Source organism: Etheostoma cragini, chromosome 14, assembly GCF_013103735.1.
Source record: "Etheostoma cragini isolate CJK2018 chromosome 14, CSU_Ecrag_1.0, whole genome shotgun sequence".
NCBI classification, from domain to species: domain Eukaryota; kingdom Metazoa; phylum Chordata; class Actinopteri; order Perciformes; family Percidae; genus Etheostoma; species Etheostoma cragini.
Window position 1 is genome coordinate 18,197,429 of NC_048420.1, and position 16,911 is coordinate 18,214,339.

Consider the following 16,911-nt stretch of genomic DNA (forward strand, 5'->3'; position numbering starts at 1 on the left):
AATGGGCCGAGGCGAGCCGAGGCGGGCCGAGGCGAGCCGAGGCAAGCTGTTACCAGCAGTGGAAAAACGCCAATAGACTTGCATGAGCATCTGGGGCCTGCAATTGAAATTACTGCCATTGGTTGTACGCAGTAAAATGCCAAGAATCATAGCAATCCGCCGGCAAATGCAGTGAAAAAGAAGAAAACAATGCATTTGTAACTGAAAATGTCTGAAATGTAACCTTTCCTTTGGTAGGGAATTGATGGGTTAAGAATCTTGTATCAATATCTAGGGTTTTCCAAAATTTCTTAGACCCAAGATCTTGCAGTCTGGTGTGGTCACAGGTTGACTCTGATCTCTGAATTCACTAAATTCACTACTTGTGCGGTAAGGAGATTTGCGGTAGCAGACTTTATTTGAGAGCAATAAGGCCTCCAGCTTACACAAACACACACTACCACTGGATTAGAAAAAAACATAGAAACAAATCTAATAAAGGGATATTAAACTGCTTTCCATGGTGATTTGATGAGTGCAAAACAAAGTGGTGATTGTTGTTAGTTGCACGACATGTAAGTGGGGAGTAAAGTGTGTCACAGCTTATTTATCTAAAAGGTGTCTCGGTTATCTTTGCATTGAATGTTCCTTTAAAGTTGTAGCCTCGGGCCCCTTTAAAATGTCAGTTTTTTAGTCAATCAAAAATTATCTGAGACATCAGAAGAAAAAGTGCAAATAAAATGTTCCTACCCGGCACAATGTCCAGATGTTGAAGATGAAGGCAACCACAAGAAGCAATGACCATCCGGGCAGAAGACCCAGCAGCTCCTTGTTGTCAACAGAAAGAATCCCCCTATGAAAACAAAACAAAAAAGATTTTTTCTTTTTTTAACAACCCATAACTATACTAAAAAAAACTAGGCTTAATTGTATACTTTTCATTTTGCAATCTGAATATCAAAATAATATATATATCTGGCCTTTTCACACTTTAACAGCATTACATTCTCTCTCACACACACACACACACATATTTCCTTAAGTGCTAGAGGTACTAGAGCTAGCTAACTAGATCAAAAGCTAAATGTTGCACTTAGCTTAGCTTCGTGTCCGCAATTAAGTTGCAAGTCGTTAGAGTTTGGTGATGAACAACTCATTACATCAACATGAATTTAGTTCATATCACGTAAAAGTTATCTCCTGACTGGTTTTACTTGACCATATTCCTCAAAAGTAAAATAACCACAAGTTCACTCTACAACAACGGGATATTATTGCTAACCACCTAGCTAACGTTAGGCAGAGCTATCTAGTTAACGCACCAGGATAATCAACCGTAAACGTAAATGGGAAAGAAACGTTCGACGGTGTTCGTCCTGACCACAGTAAACACTGTGGACTGTAAAAATAATAATAATAATAATAATAATAATAACGTTAACCTGTCTTTCAAATCCACTCAAACGTCAGCTCCCTCCACTTAGTTCCACATCTTGGTTAAACACATTAGCTAGCTAGCTACATTAGAAGTTTATTGTTAATCTCAGCTTATCTGAGCTTCTGACACTCACACACCTGTCTGGTTTGCGTGACGCCTTCCATGCCTGTGAGGCGTTTAGGGGACATCATGGAGGAAGGAAATGCCTTAGACACATTTGTTGAACCTAAGGACATTAGTGTAAAACGCTCAATGTAAACATAACTTGTTTGTTTGCAACAAAACTCCACAGGCCACCATTAAGAAAAGTGCAACAGCCATATATAGCCTATTACTATATTCCTCAGACATCATTGTCTCCCCCCACTGGTGTGATGCCAATGGAAACCACTTTACCACCGCTATAAAAAAATACCTGATATTCATATCAAATAATTCCATTCCCTATTTGACATCTCAAAAATGTGTGACCATCACCAGTTTTGCTCTTTAATCTTCTGTCCCTGGCCAGAATACAAAGAAAAACACTGTGGGTTATAGGCTATAATGCAGTTGTCATGGGAGGAACAGGCAAAAAGCGTTCCGTTTGACTCTAAAGACAACCCTAAGCAACACATTCAGGCATGCTTGAATAGCTTTAGCTCTCTTAGTGTGCCCGTTTCCTTTTATCTCGGGAAATTAGAATTTGATTAAATGGCCAACCCAGCCAAATTACTGATGGCACCTTTTCTTTTGCCTCCAAGCATCCCCGTTTGTCATAGTGATGGTGATTAAAAAGTGCGCACACACAAACAAACACACACACACACACACACACACACACACACACACATGATCAAACACAGTGTCATGGTAATGCTGAACCAGTGCTTGCATCCATCTCATTGAATCATCAAAGAAAGGACCTATTTGCAAGTGCTAATGTGTGTCAATGTGTGTACTGGTCTCCTGTTCTGAGTCCTGGGCGGACCTGTCCTATTCTGAGTTCTTTCTGAAAGATTCAAAGTCGTATCTGCCGGGGCCTTGAGGGACCACTAATCTTACGCACAACAGCCTTGTTCGCAATTCGCCGAGAGATGACTTCACTTTTCACACTCGGCGGCTCTGACACACCGTCTGAGTGGATGTGAAGGGAGTAAAGAGTTACACTGTTGGTTTAGTCTCTGAAGCCACTTCAACAACTTTGCAATAAGCCTATAGAGTAATGAGATCACGTTTTTAAGCCTGCTTACAGAAATCTTTTTTGAAAATAATACCGATTCCCCACCTCCAGCGGTTTTTCTCAAAGAGACAAAACATGATAGTATTAAGTGTAAAAGCAGATATCCAGCTAAGTGTAGAGTTTAACAAAGGCCGAGTGTGAATAGTTTTCTTTGCAACACCCTCTGGAGAAGGAAATTAAAAGTGAAATCCTTAATTCCTTACAGACCCATCTCCGACAAAGTAAACATAAGATTATGCTGAAATAGCATTATCTGGTTAATGGCAATGTTGGTCTAGTCAATACCTTGATCCAGACTGAAATATCTCACCAATTATTGGATACATTTTCATAAAATTTGATACAGACATCCATGTTTCCCTCAGGATAACTTATAATCACCGTGGTGATCCCTTAACTTTTTTTCTAGGGTGACCATCAGGTCAAAATCTAATGTGTGACACATTAGTTACTTGCATTAGATACTTGCAGAACTACTTCAAATCAAAGTCTGCTGTACATTGTTTTTAGCTCTAGTAAAGTCTAAATTGACGGGGATTGCTCAGGTGCCGCCGGACTTGCCACCCATGAAGACTATGGTGAACTGCTCCTCACATTCCTGCAGGGTAAATCCAGCTGGCTAGACTATCTGTCCAACCTGACTTATCTGTTGCATGACTAAAACAACTTTTGAACGTACACACGTTCCACCAAAACAAGTTCCTTCCTGAGGCTATTTTGCAGCAGCACTGTGGCTCCGTCCGGCACTTAGCGCCACCCAAGTCAATTGTAGTTGGTTTAAAAAATAAACCACAGCACCTTTTTCTCCCATCCCGGAATGCTGTGTAGACTAACCAAACCCTCCTCCCCAGCAATGTGGAGGAAGGTCTGGCAAAGCGAGACTAGTGCCATGCTAATATGCTAATGTAAGATGGTAAACTTTACCCCTGCTTAACATTTAGCTCACAGCACATTTTTGACTAAGCTCAAAGGGTTACTAACAATACAAACACAAACACAGTGCTTAGAGATGTAAAGAATATGTTTCATTGCCATTAGAGGCTCAGAATAAATTCTGCTGCAGCAGCAGATGATTTGAAGGATTTCCTAAACAACCAATTGTGACACTTGCCTGCCTGGAGCAATGATGTCATCAGGGTGAGACCACTGGAAGAGTGACACCACGAAGCCATTAACACAAGATGGCTGTCATTCTTTGTTATCCTCCCTGGGCTTCCAAGTCTGCACTCACGACAGGCATGGCCTCTATCTCCTGTCAAAGCAGCAACGCACAATCCCTGGCCCGCCTCAATTAATCCCATCCTCGACTCATGAAGCATGGTTCAGGCCAAGGTGAATGGAAAAGTAAAGAGGTTTTTGTCCGTCAGAAACATGTTAAATCTTTTATAACACTTCTTACTTCAAGGGGCTTTTTTTCCCCAAACACTCCTTTGCCAACAATGTCTGCAACAGAAAAGGAACAAGAAGTTAGGACAAAGGAGGCATCCGTGGTCAAGGTAACCCCTCTTCTATGGGGGGGGGGGTATGGTACCATGGCAGCACCACAAAATAAATAAGCAAACAATAGAAACAGACAAAGGGGAAAACAAATAAAAGAAGGATCAGTGCTTTGGGTCCATTTTGAAGTTTAGACCTCCAACAACTTTTGCAAATAGGGGAAATTGTTTGTCTGGGAAGCACACCCTGATGAAGGCTGTCTTTGATATTATGCGTGGGTTGCCTCTCCCTATGTTTTTTTATATTTTTGATTATGAAATAGCCAGTAAAATAAAGGCTTTTTAAATCATTTTTTGTAGAAGAGGGCCTTGGATTTCCTTTTTGTCTATACTTGATTGAATTCCCGAACCCAAAGACCACCTTTAAACATCTGACTGAACGTCCTGAGTACCCTGGACCTTGTTTTCTTGCCAACTTTTGCAATTTGTTTTGCCTCTTTGCTTCGCCAATTTATCATTCTAGCAAAATCACTTTCAAAGTTCAAGTTGGTGTTAATGTATCTCAAGACATTCTGTACAGTATTGTGTACTTCATGGTAAACGCCCCTTTCCAACTTCTCGCCCTCACCCTTTGGTTTACTTTGTCTTGTTGTGTAATGGCCGTGACACACCAACCCGATAATCAGCCCGTCAGACATGATGAGTCTGACGAGGTCGGTGACTCGAGTCTGTTCGGTGTGTTCCGTGCCGTCATCCATCCAGACTGGTCCGGAGGGGCCGTCGGCCTTCCTTTTAGCCGACCTGACATCATGGATGACATGCTCAGTCAAAAGGCGGGCACTGCCGGCAGTCCGACTCAAATGACCAATGTGATTGGTGGAGTGCAAACCCGGAAACGAAGAGCGGGATAAGGGTGACTAGAGTCTCTAAAAATCGGACGGAAAGCTTTTAAACTTTTGAAGACAGATTCAGCAACTGCATGGCCTATTGATTTCTTCAAATGTTTCCAGAAACATGTTTCGGTGAGTAAAATATAGAAAATATGAGACTCTCCCAGAGTCTCATATTTTTCTGGCTTTGAATTTTCGGAGAGGCCAGACCTACGTGACGCGTTTGTCCAATCAGTTGCCGGTTTAAATTTTTTGTCCGACAATACAGATTAGCGCCACCTGCTCTTATGGAGGCGAATTCCGTCTTTTTGCTTTGATGTTTTCAGAGGCACTTTTTTGACCAACCCGGGGAGACTAATCTGCACCACTGCCTTTTCTGCCGAGGGTCATCCGTCTGGTTGGTGTGTCAGGGGCTTAAGTGGAATAATTTTCTGCAAATCACTGAAATAAAATTTGTCACAGTGAAATTTCTATAGTGTTAGGCTTTGCAAATGACATTTACATTTGACTAAGTGTAAACGCTTCTATCTAAATCAAACTAAAATTAAACACAGAAAGTGACCTAGAACAGTAATTATGAGTAACAGCATAGGGATCTTCATCCAGATTCATTTTTAGTAGTCATTTCCCTGAATCCTTACAATGGAGGTGGCGAGTAGCCTCCTAAGTTTTTCCTTTTATAATCAAGGAGCAAGGTGACATCCTGTATGGTGTCTTATGTATTCACTCAGTTGTTTAATATGTGGAGCTTTCCAGATTATGAGTAGTGAAAGATCTGTGGAAATAAACGTTTTGTAGGCCTATGGCGTGTCCAGTCTCTGTATGTTTCAGTTATCTCAAGGTCTTTTCCCAGCATCAGTCAGTAACTATGGGACCCTCACCCATCACATTCCTCAGCCTTTAGCAAATGTTCTCTAGTCTCAATCCTCTTCTGCCACATCAGATAAAGTGAAGTTTAACATTGTAGACAACAGCAAACTGACACCTGATACGAGCTGCTGACTGCTGATATCACCATGTTTTCATCACAATATGTGTAGGGTTAGACAATCAGATATTGGTCATACAGAAACATGCTTTTCTGTCAGTCACAGCAACAGAGTAAGACTGCCTTGGTGTTTAGCGCTCCACCCCATTATCAAAACAATGGAACCTGATCTGCTTTGGGTATTAGGAGGCAATGCAACTTTAATTAGTGAGTAACTAATTTAGCCTGGCTACTTGGACCACTGTTTGACATCAATCATGATGATGCCGATGGAGACCCTATTTGCCGGCCTCAGATACATTGTCCAGTGTCATACATCAGAGGAGCCACATTGAGCCGAGCTATATCTTCTTACTTACTCTGCTAATTTCACCGCTGGCAAGCGTTGTTTGCTGTCTTCATCTTAATGCACAGCCAGCTTGCTGCCATTTGTCATGTTTTGTTTCTGTCTGTGGTAATGGGGCCAGTCGGTCCTCATGACATGGGGAAAGAGCATGACATAAGCGCTTGGTTATTTCTTGACTTAACCTGTCTGTGGAATCAACAACACATTTGAGTCAGGGTGTAGGTGTGTGTTGTATGAGATCATACATGTGAGAGCAATAAATACGCCCACCTAAAACTCCCTTCTTGTGGTCTATTCAACTGCATGTTGCCTATCACATTCAATGACTCACACACAGCCGTGTTGAAAATGGATGTCACACACAATTTTCCACATGTACACTTCCTGTGTTTAATTGTCCTGTGTGTCTGTGTCTTTTATTTTCTTTCTTTTGGAACGATTATCCTTCTTTCTTTTGGAATAATGCATGGCAGTCTTTCAAGCCAAGATGAGTGGGGAAGGAGCTGCTTCACCTCAACGTCCACTCCCCTCAGCTGACTCCTAACGTACTGTATGAAAGATGGAGGGTAAGGAATAAGATAAGAGGTCTGGTGAACAAGGGTGGGTCTTTATGCTTTACTGTCCGCCCCACCTACACCTTCTCACAGCTTTGTTTGTGAATATTATGAAGTATTACACAACCAACACCAGATTCTGTCACATTGGTAATCCTTTAATGGACAGTGGTTTAGTTTGCTGAGAGCCAAAGAATGTTCCCAAAGTCTTAGTACTGTCAGGTAGTGCTTAATATAGAGAGTCTTGAAAGAAGATGGATCGTTACGATACTGTTCTTGATGCATTCATCTTTGAACCTGTTATCTAGTAGTGATAAAGCCATTAAAAGTAGCACACACAGTGCAGAATACTGGTTTGATTTATTAAATTCCAGAAAAAAGGGTTAAAGTTCCCTAATACTGTGATTAAAGGCTGCTAAATGATGTGAAATCAATCACCATTGTTTAAAGAAACACCATTCTGTGGGAAATTTATTTTAGCCGACATGCAAGCATGCAAGGTGCAAGCATGCCCTTAACTTTGATGATTTATTTTTACATCTTTTTAATTCATTAGTAATTAACATACAGCAAGACCAATGTTTCATTTTTGCATGTTGTTTTTTGAGTTGTTTTAATAAACCACTATGCAGGGCAATAAAAATAAATTTGTTTACTAAAAAAGTCACACATAAATTCTAAAATGTTGGCAGTTAAATACAATGTATAATATTTGCTATGAAAAAAATGAAGCAGTCAACTGCACACTGTAGCTCGCCCCATGGGGCCGATCTCTCGTCCATGGTCTCGGACACAAACAGAAGCATCTGCATCTGTTTACCATCTCCACTCATCTGTTTTTGGTCAAGCAATACTCACATACGTCATCTCCTTGGGCCAGTTGTTCAATTATTTAATCTGAATCAAAATGATCTGGATTTGGAAATCCCACTTTTTTTGCTATTCAGGATCAGGTAATCCGTCTTACTTTGAAACATTTGACTGGATCACCCTGATCCAGATGCACAGTTTTCAAGATTACCAAATCCAGATTAGCAGTGCTCTAAATGGGACAACAGAACACAATGTGGGCTTGCAGCCATGTGAGGAACAGGTAGAAGCGCCAACATGGGGTCACAAGTACTTCTTATTTTGAGATAAAACACAAAAATAACTTTCACTTCCCTTCATAATTTCTTTTATGACCCCTCACCTGAGCCAATACAAATAAAAAACTAATGTACCTTAATAACCAATATCCAATCAGTTTATCTTTTAAAAACTGGCCCAAAAACTGTGTATCTGGATCACGGTGATCCAGTCCATTGTTCCTTTTAAAACCGGCATTAAAGTAAAACAGATTACCTTATCCAAAAACTGTGATTTCCAAATCCGGATAATTTTGATCCAGATTAAACGTTTTGAACAACTGCCCCCATAAGGTACCCAAATCGAGTTCTTCCTATGTATGTGCAACCTGAAGTCCTCACACAAGAAACCTGCCGGCTCATTACTACAACTACATTTAAGAGTAGAGGGAACCATAGGCCTACTTTTTCTGTCATTTTTTTCACTTTGGCCCTGGACTGACCTGTACGCGAAGCTCAGGATTGGCAAAATTGCCTCCTGAATTTATTTTCTCCAATTTGCCCAACAAAGATTTTACATTTAAAAGTTTAATTATGTTTTACACTCCTCTTTCCCACTCCCACCCTCTGTCTTTCTCTTTTCCAGACCCACAAAATGGTCTGTTTTCAATTTGACCCCCTTTATGTCAACTGTATCTGAATCACCTGATGACAACACAAAGTGACTCTCATATTTTCATTCTCTTCTGCCCTGACATTAATCTTGTTCCTTGTTGATGATAGATAGTGATATCACTCAGTGTGGGATTGCCAGTTTAGTCTCCATCATCTAGCGGATTCCTCAATTAACTTGATTGAATGTGCAGTAGATGTATTAAAGTTTCTACCTACAAATTCATTTTGCTGCCAACAAATATATCAAGAGATTTTGTCAACTACATTATAACCTACTGTTGTATAATGCTTCAATAGTGGGTAACAGTTCTGTCTATTTACATTATTTCACAATGTTAATTCATATTAGAAATCTACCACAAACATGTCTTTAAAATGAGAAAAATAAAGTTTTTTCATCAAAAGTGAAGCCCATTTGTAATTATCACTTGGCCAGGTGGACTGCTGCACAATGTGCTGTCGTCACCTGAGGCTTATTGACTTAAGTTACATTATGTTTGATGATAGCAATGCAATATGAAAACATTTTCATATGACATATGTGTTTCCCATATTTTCATGTGTGGAAGTCCTATCAAGTTCTTTTACTGGTTCACATAATGAAGAAATGTCACCACACAAAAGGAGGCTGGAGCATTAAAAAATAACTTTGAAAAATGCTGGCTTTGACCTTTTCCTCATTTTCACATTGTGTTGTGCATTCCTGCAATAAAAGTTTTGCTTTTGTTTTCACCCCATTGCTGAACCCTCCATTTGACCCCAATTTTTTTTAAAGTTATTAATTTTCACTGTTTTTGTCGCCAGACTGTATTGTGACTATGATACAAGTTCACTGCGGCTAAACTAAAGGAAAAAAACGATAGAGATCCATATCTTCTGACATATCTCAATTGAACTCGGGACTGTTATCATGAAGACTGGATTAAAATGTCAAAATGTCATGAAGTCTGTTGCAGTTGAAGACATGTGAGTCACACGTTGATATCCACAAGCTGATCTGCCTCAAAAAGGACATTTTCTGTAGCTCTTGTTTGAGATTCAACACCAAAACATTAAACTAAAACGATAAAGGAATATAGTATTCTTTTACCATTAAGGGTGGTTGTTTTCTTTGCATCCATGCATTCAAGCTGCAATGGCTCTGCTGTGATTTTCTCTTGACTGGTGCCAAACCTGCTACTGTGCCAAAATTTGATTTATAAGACTTTGAGATGATATGTTTTGAGCTTATAAGATCATATTTTTATGGCAACCATATAGAAAACAGCACCCAACAGATATGACCACATCCCTATGCGATCTCATAAAGTTAAATGTCACTGAGCCAAAGCAATTTATTTGTCTCTTGCTACACAGTTGATCTTGTGGAGTACTTCTATCTGATTTAGCAAGTGCGTGGGATTGTGTGTAATGTCAAAGTGATATAAATAAATAAATAACACTTATCGCTAATGTTGATAGCACCTGACAACTCTGATAACTTGTGACACTTAAAGACGTAAATTATAATGACAAGAAGAGAGAAAAAAGAGAAAGTAAAATGTGAATTTCTACACGGAGAAGCTTTTTCTACGAGTTTGTGAATATGGATACGGCATCTGAGGCATCATTGCGTCAGTGTCTGGCGACGCTTGCCTACACCATTAGAAACACAATGAGGTCAAGGGAGTGAGGGACAGAGTGTAGCGTGGACCTTAAAATCCCCACACAAAGCAGGGCTTTTAGCTGCCTATTAAAGCTCAAATACAACAAGAGTGTGTCTTATATGTCTCCTTGCAAACTGCCAGTTATTCACCTGGTGATTTGGGCGGGTATGTTTCACTGATCTGTCAGAAACATTGGCCGTGCTACAAACCAGACCTTCACATCCCCCTACACACTTTGAGCAGTGAAACACTTGAGTTGCTTCTCGGAGGTGAATTCCTCAGCTGCTGATCAGAAACAAATGTCTCATTAAACTGTCACAGTTGATGAATTGATTCCTTTAAATCTGAGCAGTTTGTGCCCACACAAGTGATAATTTGACCTTATCAATTTAATGTCAGGAAATTAGTAAGAAGGTGCAGAAGTGATATAAACTTGGCCATGCTATGCATGTGTTTAGCAGAGGTCTGTCACGTCAAATAAAGCCAGAAGTGCACCAATGGTTTACATCACGTCACTTTGTTGGACGGGTCAACAGGCCAACACTAAACACAATCAATGACTGGCCCTCCAGGACACACCAGTGAGGGTCCTTAGTGTTTGTTTGAGTTTGTGTCTATGAACTTGTCACGCACTAAAGAAGCTATTACCATGTAAAAATAAATTGAAACTAATTTAACAAATGAGGAGCAAAAGCACCAGCACATGGTACATGACCCCTGTGACATCGGGGTTTGACCAACTTGCTGCTCTCTCTGGTTCTGTTTGTTGCTCCTAGTGGTCTAACAGTTGACAGAAGTGGGGCCTGGAGGTGCACAGCGCTTCCTACTTTTCTCAGATGGGCAGATAGCTGTGGCACATTCCCTGCTATCCCTGCAATGCCCCAGTGAGAGCCTCTGTGTGCTCTACACTGAGTGAAATACTAGTTATATGTCACTAGTTTTTAACTTTAAAAAAGTCTTTTAAAGCTTGAATTCAGCTAAGGCAGCCTCACTTTGCCAGACCCTCCTCCACAACGCTCCAACGGACGGTCCGGCTAGTTCACACAGCATTCTGGGATGGGAGAAAAATGTGCTCTGGTTTATTGGCATTTCTTTAAACCAATCAAAAACGTCTTGGGCGGCGCTAAGCACCGGGAAAAGAAGGAACTTGGGACTGTTGTCATGAACTTGTTTAGTGAAATCCTATGGCTTTGATAAATTGTATTGGTAACATCCTATTGTCACAGTTCTGACCTAAGACAGCGTCATGAAGGCTACATTTTCAGAACTCTGCTGGGCAATGCCTAATGGTTGGAGGCCAACAGATTGATGTAAAGGATCATTCTCTTGAAAGATAAAGGTTGAGCTCATAGAAGATTTAATGTGCAGCTGTCAAAATGTGTGTTTCATTTAAAGACTGACTTACCACACCCAAGGTTCTTTGGTGTGGATGGGATAGTGGTATGCATTTGGTTGCTCCAGCTAGGTGTAAGTTCAAAGGTATACGTCTATACGTCTAGTTTGAACGTAATTTCTAACTTAGTTTGGAGTTGATCAGTTGATCAGTCAGTTGCCAGCTGAAATGGTTCCAATGTAGGCAGAAGTTTCAACTTAAATCTTACAACTAGCCCTTGTGTGTGAGGTAATGTGTAAGGTTGTCAAAGTGAACCATTTTGACAGGTTAGGGTTAGGGTTAAAACCTTTTGTGTTGTCCTTAACAAATACATTATACATTTCTATCAGAGAATCACAAACTGTGACAGCACCATTTTTTTTTTAAACATTGTAAAACAGAGAATATTCTTGAAAGAATCACGTTATTTGGTCATACAACATTAGCCACAAGTCTTCTTAATGATGCCAGATTCCACAATTTCTGTGGTCTATCTGAGAACATAGCATGCGCATGCATCCACCCGGACCCTCCGGACAGATAATTAACAACGAATGTATGGAGCAGGACCATTTATATAATGTATATTACACAATGCCACTCAGGACACTGGACAACAGCCAGTCTTTCAACACTACATCCACCCCCTGCTACTTTTAAAATAACACGCCAACTTATTGGGACTTTAGCTCATTCACCGTATCCCCCAGAGTTAGACAAGTCAGTGCAGACCCTTCTTGTCTCGGTGCATGCTGTAACTCTGTCTGATGCCCCCAGCATTAACTTAGCCATGCAAAGATCCTGCATATAATATAGTTCCCAGTTAGTGTGCGGTTAGAGGATGGCGGTCTCAGGTGACCTTGTTATTTGTACACCCTGTGACTATACAAATCACAACATGTAAATAGGAACATGTTGGCGTTAGTTTGTCACTTATTGGGAGCAGTAGCTAATTGGAACCAGTTACTTGCAGGATCTTTGCTAGGCTAAGCTAATGCTGGGGGTTGCTGGAGTTACAGCACGCCTGCGATGAGAAGGGTATCTATTGACTTGTCTAACTCTGGGGGATTTGGTGAATGAGCTAAAGTCCCAATAAGTCGGCTTGTTCTTTTAACGTGTTCGCTCCTTCCTTTCTTTCTTCCCCCATACTTCTTCTCCTGCCATGGTGAGGGAAATGTTTTATACTAAAGACCTTCATGTGCGTTGCTCTGGTTGCCAGAAAAGCTTTCCACGTATGGAGATTGGCCCAGAATGATGACCTCTCTTGGTTTTATTAACAAAGTCTGAACTGGTCTGTCAATGCCACTTGTCAGGCCGGTAGAGTATACCTTCCTCTGTTGAATTTCCAGACAGAAGAGGCAGATCGGTGTAAATCCCAAAGTTCCTGGTGATAGTGATGGTACTCTACAGGTGTGTGCCAACTTAGAGAGGGATGACAGAGCTCCTTGACAAAACCACACAATAACATCTCATAAATTGGCTCTTTTCTACCTTTGATAGAAAAATATGCTTTTGATTTCAGTATTATTATGTACTATTGGGGATTACGGGATGAAATGATATTGAGTTCATTGCAGAGCAAACTGTCAAAAGTATGTAAAAAAGTGACTTTAATGAATGACTCAATGTCCTGTTAGTCTGTACCTTTGTGGGATTTTAACCAGCCCATCGGAAAGAAAGGGCAGAGATTTACTTACACTGGAGCGCTTGACCTCTGAGGACGTATGTGGTAATCTCTGTGATTTACGAAGAGCAAAACCATTAAAATAGCGGTAATATTAAAAGACAAAATCCTGACAGAACCCAGCGTTCATCATTTTTTGGCTCTTCAAATTCAGAATGCAGATTTTCAGTCAAAATGTGAGTAATTTTCTGGGAAACTAGCATGCTTTAGTCAGCATTGTGCAAGTTACCAAAACATCTTGAATGACTAAAGGCTAAACATTCATTTCACAGAAAGAGGTGAAAAGCTAAGGACATTGTGAGAAGCTTTGTTAGATCAAGCTTGGAATTTGACTTCCAGTATAAGCCATGGAAATTCTGTATAGGGTTTTTTGTGTCCAAATGTAGTGGTGCTTCTTGGTATTCATAGGTTGTTATATTTTATAATTTTAGCCATAACCAACATTAACTGCTCACCTTTCCTATGACTCCTACTTGGGTCCAACCTTAAATCCTCTTAAATCATATTTTACTGTTTCTGTTCATTGTCATTTCTTGTGAGAAAATAAATCAGTCATATTTTTGTGGCTTTAGCCATTACATACCAGATTTTATGGCATTCTACTCATTATAAGTGGTTTTCCTATGGTTGGAAAAATCATCTGTTCATTGCGTGAATACATACCACGCAAAAGCAATCGTTGAGAAGTATAAATGTTTCCCTCTTAGTCCTCTAAATGGTTCATAATTGAATGTTATACTGTGGTTGAGTTAATATGAGTTTAATGCCGATGTGAAGCTGGTCTCGTTTACATGCTTCATACACATGTTGGAGCCATTAACATGAAGCTGCAGCCATGGCTTAGTGTTTGGATAGAATGAGCACCTGTATTTTCCATTCTTTCACATAATTCATAATAAAACTACATTTGATCCAGTTTCTCCCCCTGCCATCCACTTTGTGCAACTGTCTCAAGTGGCTGGGGGTGTGGGTCTAAGGAAGGCAGTGGCAGTTTATTCGGTCTACCAATTTGATCATCTTTGAGACATATCAACAATTATTGAATGGATTGCATTGAAATTTGACACAAACATTCATGGTCCCAAGAGGATCCATACTTAACTCTTTGCCGATACACAGACTTTTTTTTAGCACCAACATCCATCCATCCATCCATCTTCATCCGCTTATCCGGTATCGGGTCGCAGCAACTGTTGGATAAATTGTCATTTAATTTAGTGCAACAATTCCTGTTCCCCTCAGGATAAGTTGCGCTACTACCACTGACATCACAAAAACATAAAGTAATTTGTCCAATACTGGCTAGTAGAGTCAGCAGGAGACTGGGGAGTTGACATCCCTATACTGATCAGATGGACGCAGAGATGGTCTTGCTAGCTTGAGGTGATCTTTTTGGTGTCTATTCTAATGTTTAGATTTGAAAACATCATTGGCCAGCTGGTTACCTAACCCGGCAAAGGAGAGTCGCCAGCAGGCTGGTGAGTTGAACGACCCAACGCCAACCACGAAAAAGCACAACTAACGTTTTTAAAACAGACAGTATAGCATACATTTAGCTGAACTTGACAGAGAGGAGACTGGAGATGTCAAAAGCACATTCAAAAAACACAGTATGCACCAAAAAACTAAATCTGAAACTGAAAGTTGCCAAATGTGTGAAGCCAAAGTGATTTTTCTTTTAAGTGATATATTTATATTGAGTTGTGATCGTGTCTCTACATCTAAAGATTACAAAGATATAAAGAATAAGATGAGGAAAATATTCGGCACCAGTTGTCTCAGTAGCTCTGCCCTAGAGCAAAGAATTGCTGGATGGAGTAGGAAGTAGATTATATTAATGTGTGTGCTATTTTTGTCTCTCTAACACACACAAACACACATGCACTTTTGGCACTGTTGCAGGAAGCTGGCAACGTGAGGATGAGCTCTAAGGCTGCAGCTTCAAGATTTGGCCTCTCATTTTTAGAGGAAATAACAAAAAAATTTATAAATTCAGATGGCTCGTCTAAATGTTATGCAATGCCGGATTAGTAACATCAGATTTTGACCAAAGCATTGCCTTAAGTCGGGAAGTGTGACAAAGCCTCAGTAAATTCAGTAGAACAGCACAAACGTAAGTAACTGGCCTCCAGACAATGCAGATGTTAACCCTTCGAGGTTGTAGGCAAAAAAAATTCTGATGCCGGGTAATAGGCTTGGGTTCCTGTAGAATTAAGTCTATTGGACTTGTCTATTGGACAGAGAACCACTGATTAATAACAGGAAGCAATCAGCTGTTCATCATGTCAAGGACAGTTTAAACTAGGAGTCAATAGAATAAACTTGATTGTCTAACCAAGGCATGAAACTTATATTTAGTCTCACCCCAAAAAATATGAATGCAAAACAAGTTCACAAGATCAAATTGTCACATTAACAGACAGACATTGTATTCATGATGACTGTGTGCAGCCTACACTGTCATCTTTAAGTTTTAATGTTTGTTGACCACATTAACTGCATTTGGGATAAAAGAAGCATTGCAGATTGTTTTTATACAGTGTCATTCAAAAAGGTAGATGGTAAAATTGGTTAAATATGATGCTACTGAATTTTCTAGGGGGAAAAAAACACTAAATTCTACAACAATTCAGGCTGATTTCTATTACCATGTTTGTGTTTGAGTGTGTAGTAACTAAGTTCCCTGAAATTAGAGGCTGTAGAGCTGTTTTTCTGAATGTGGCGTATGCTGACTAGCACCCTCTTGTGATATCACCCCAGCCTCGCTGTCACCTTGGAGCTGGATAAATGGCCAGATGCGATCCAGCTACTGCCTGGAAACTGAGAACTGTGATCCAACGCTGGCACCGCCGCCAAGCTGTTTGGTCTTTGCTGTGGTGGTGATAGTGTGCAGCCTCAACGGCGCTGTGGGCAAACTGTGTGATCACAGAGTGAACCAACTTTATCTCAAAAGCAAAACAAACATCTCAGATAAGGGACAGTTCACCTTTAAATTGCTGTTCTGCTCCATTCGATTCTATCAAGGTATCAAGTATTCGGATCATTTACTTTAGTAAACGACAACACGGATGGAAGGGGTTTAGCCTATTTCCCTGAACAGTAAAGCCCCCGTCCTCAAGGCCTGCTGACACCGAGGTGACAGAAGATCATACCCACATGCTGCCAAGCGCACGGAACAACCGCTCAATTAAATGCAATTCATATCTGCTGAAAGGTGTCAGGACAGAGCACCATGAGTGTCTTTTCATTCTCTTACACCCTCTATTTATACCAACCACTGACAGCTGTGCGGTGCAGCAGATCTGGACAGCACATGGAAGCTATTCCGACAGGTCATGAACAACCGGATGCCAGGCCTGTGTCCACTCTGATCCCAACACTGCAGAGTAATTGATACTAAAATATTGATTTAGTCCCGGTTTTATGCCTCTTGTAAAAGTGAGACCAGTGGACCTCCTCTGTAACATCCTCGTCAATTTGAATTGCACCTGCGGGATTTAGGAACTCATTTCTCAATGGTTACAATAAAAATAAAGTAAATAAAAAACACACTGTCAGCCATCATGTTTCATTAAGATGGGCTTCCTATTTCATTTCCCAAATAATAGACTTCA

General features: G+C 40.4%; 1 protein-coding gene across 1 annotated transcript in view; it reads right to left on the minus strand.

Moving 5' to 3' along the window:
* angpt1 (angiopoietin 1) overlaps positions 1 to 832 on the minus strand; it is a 57,902-nt gene extending 57,070 nt beyond the window's left edge. Inside the window, exon 1 of the mRNA XM_034892075.1 lies at positions 730 to 832. The gene's annotated coding sequence lies outside the window, so the exon portion shown is untranslated. The remainder of the gene's footprint in view (positions 1 to 729) is intronic.
* Positions 833 to 16,911: the final 16,079 nt, after the last annotated feature.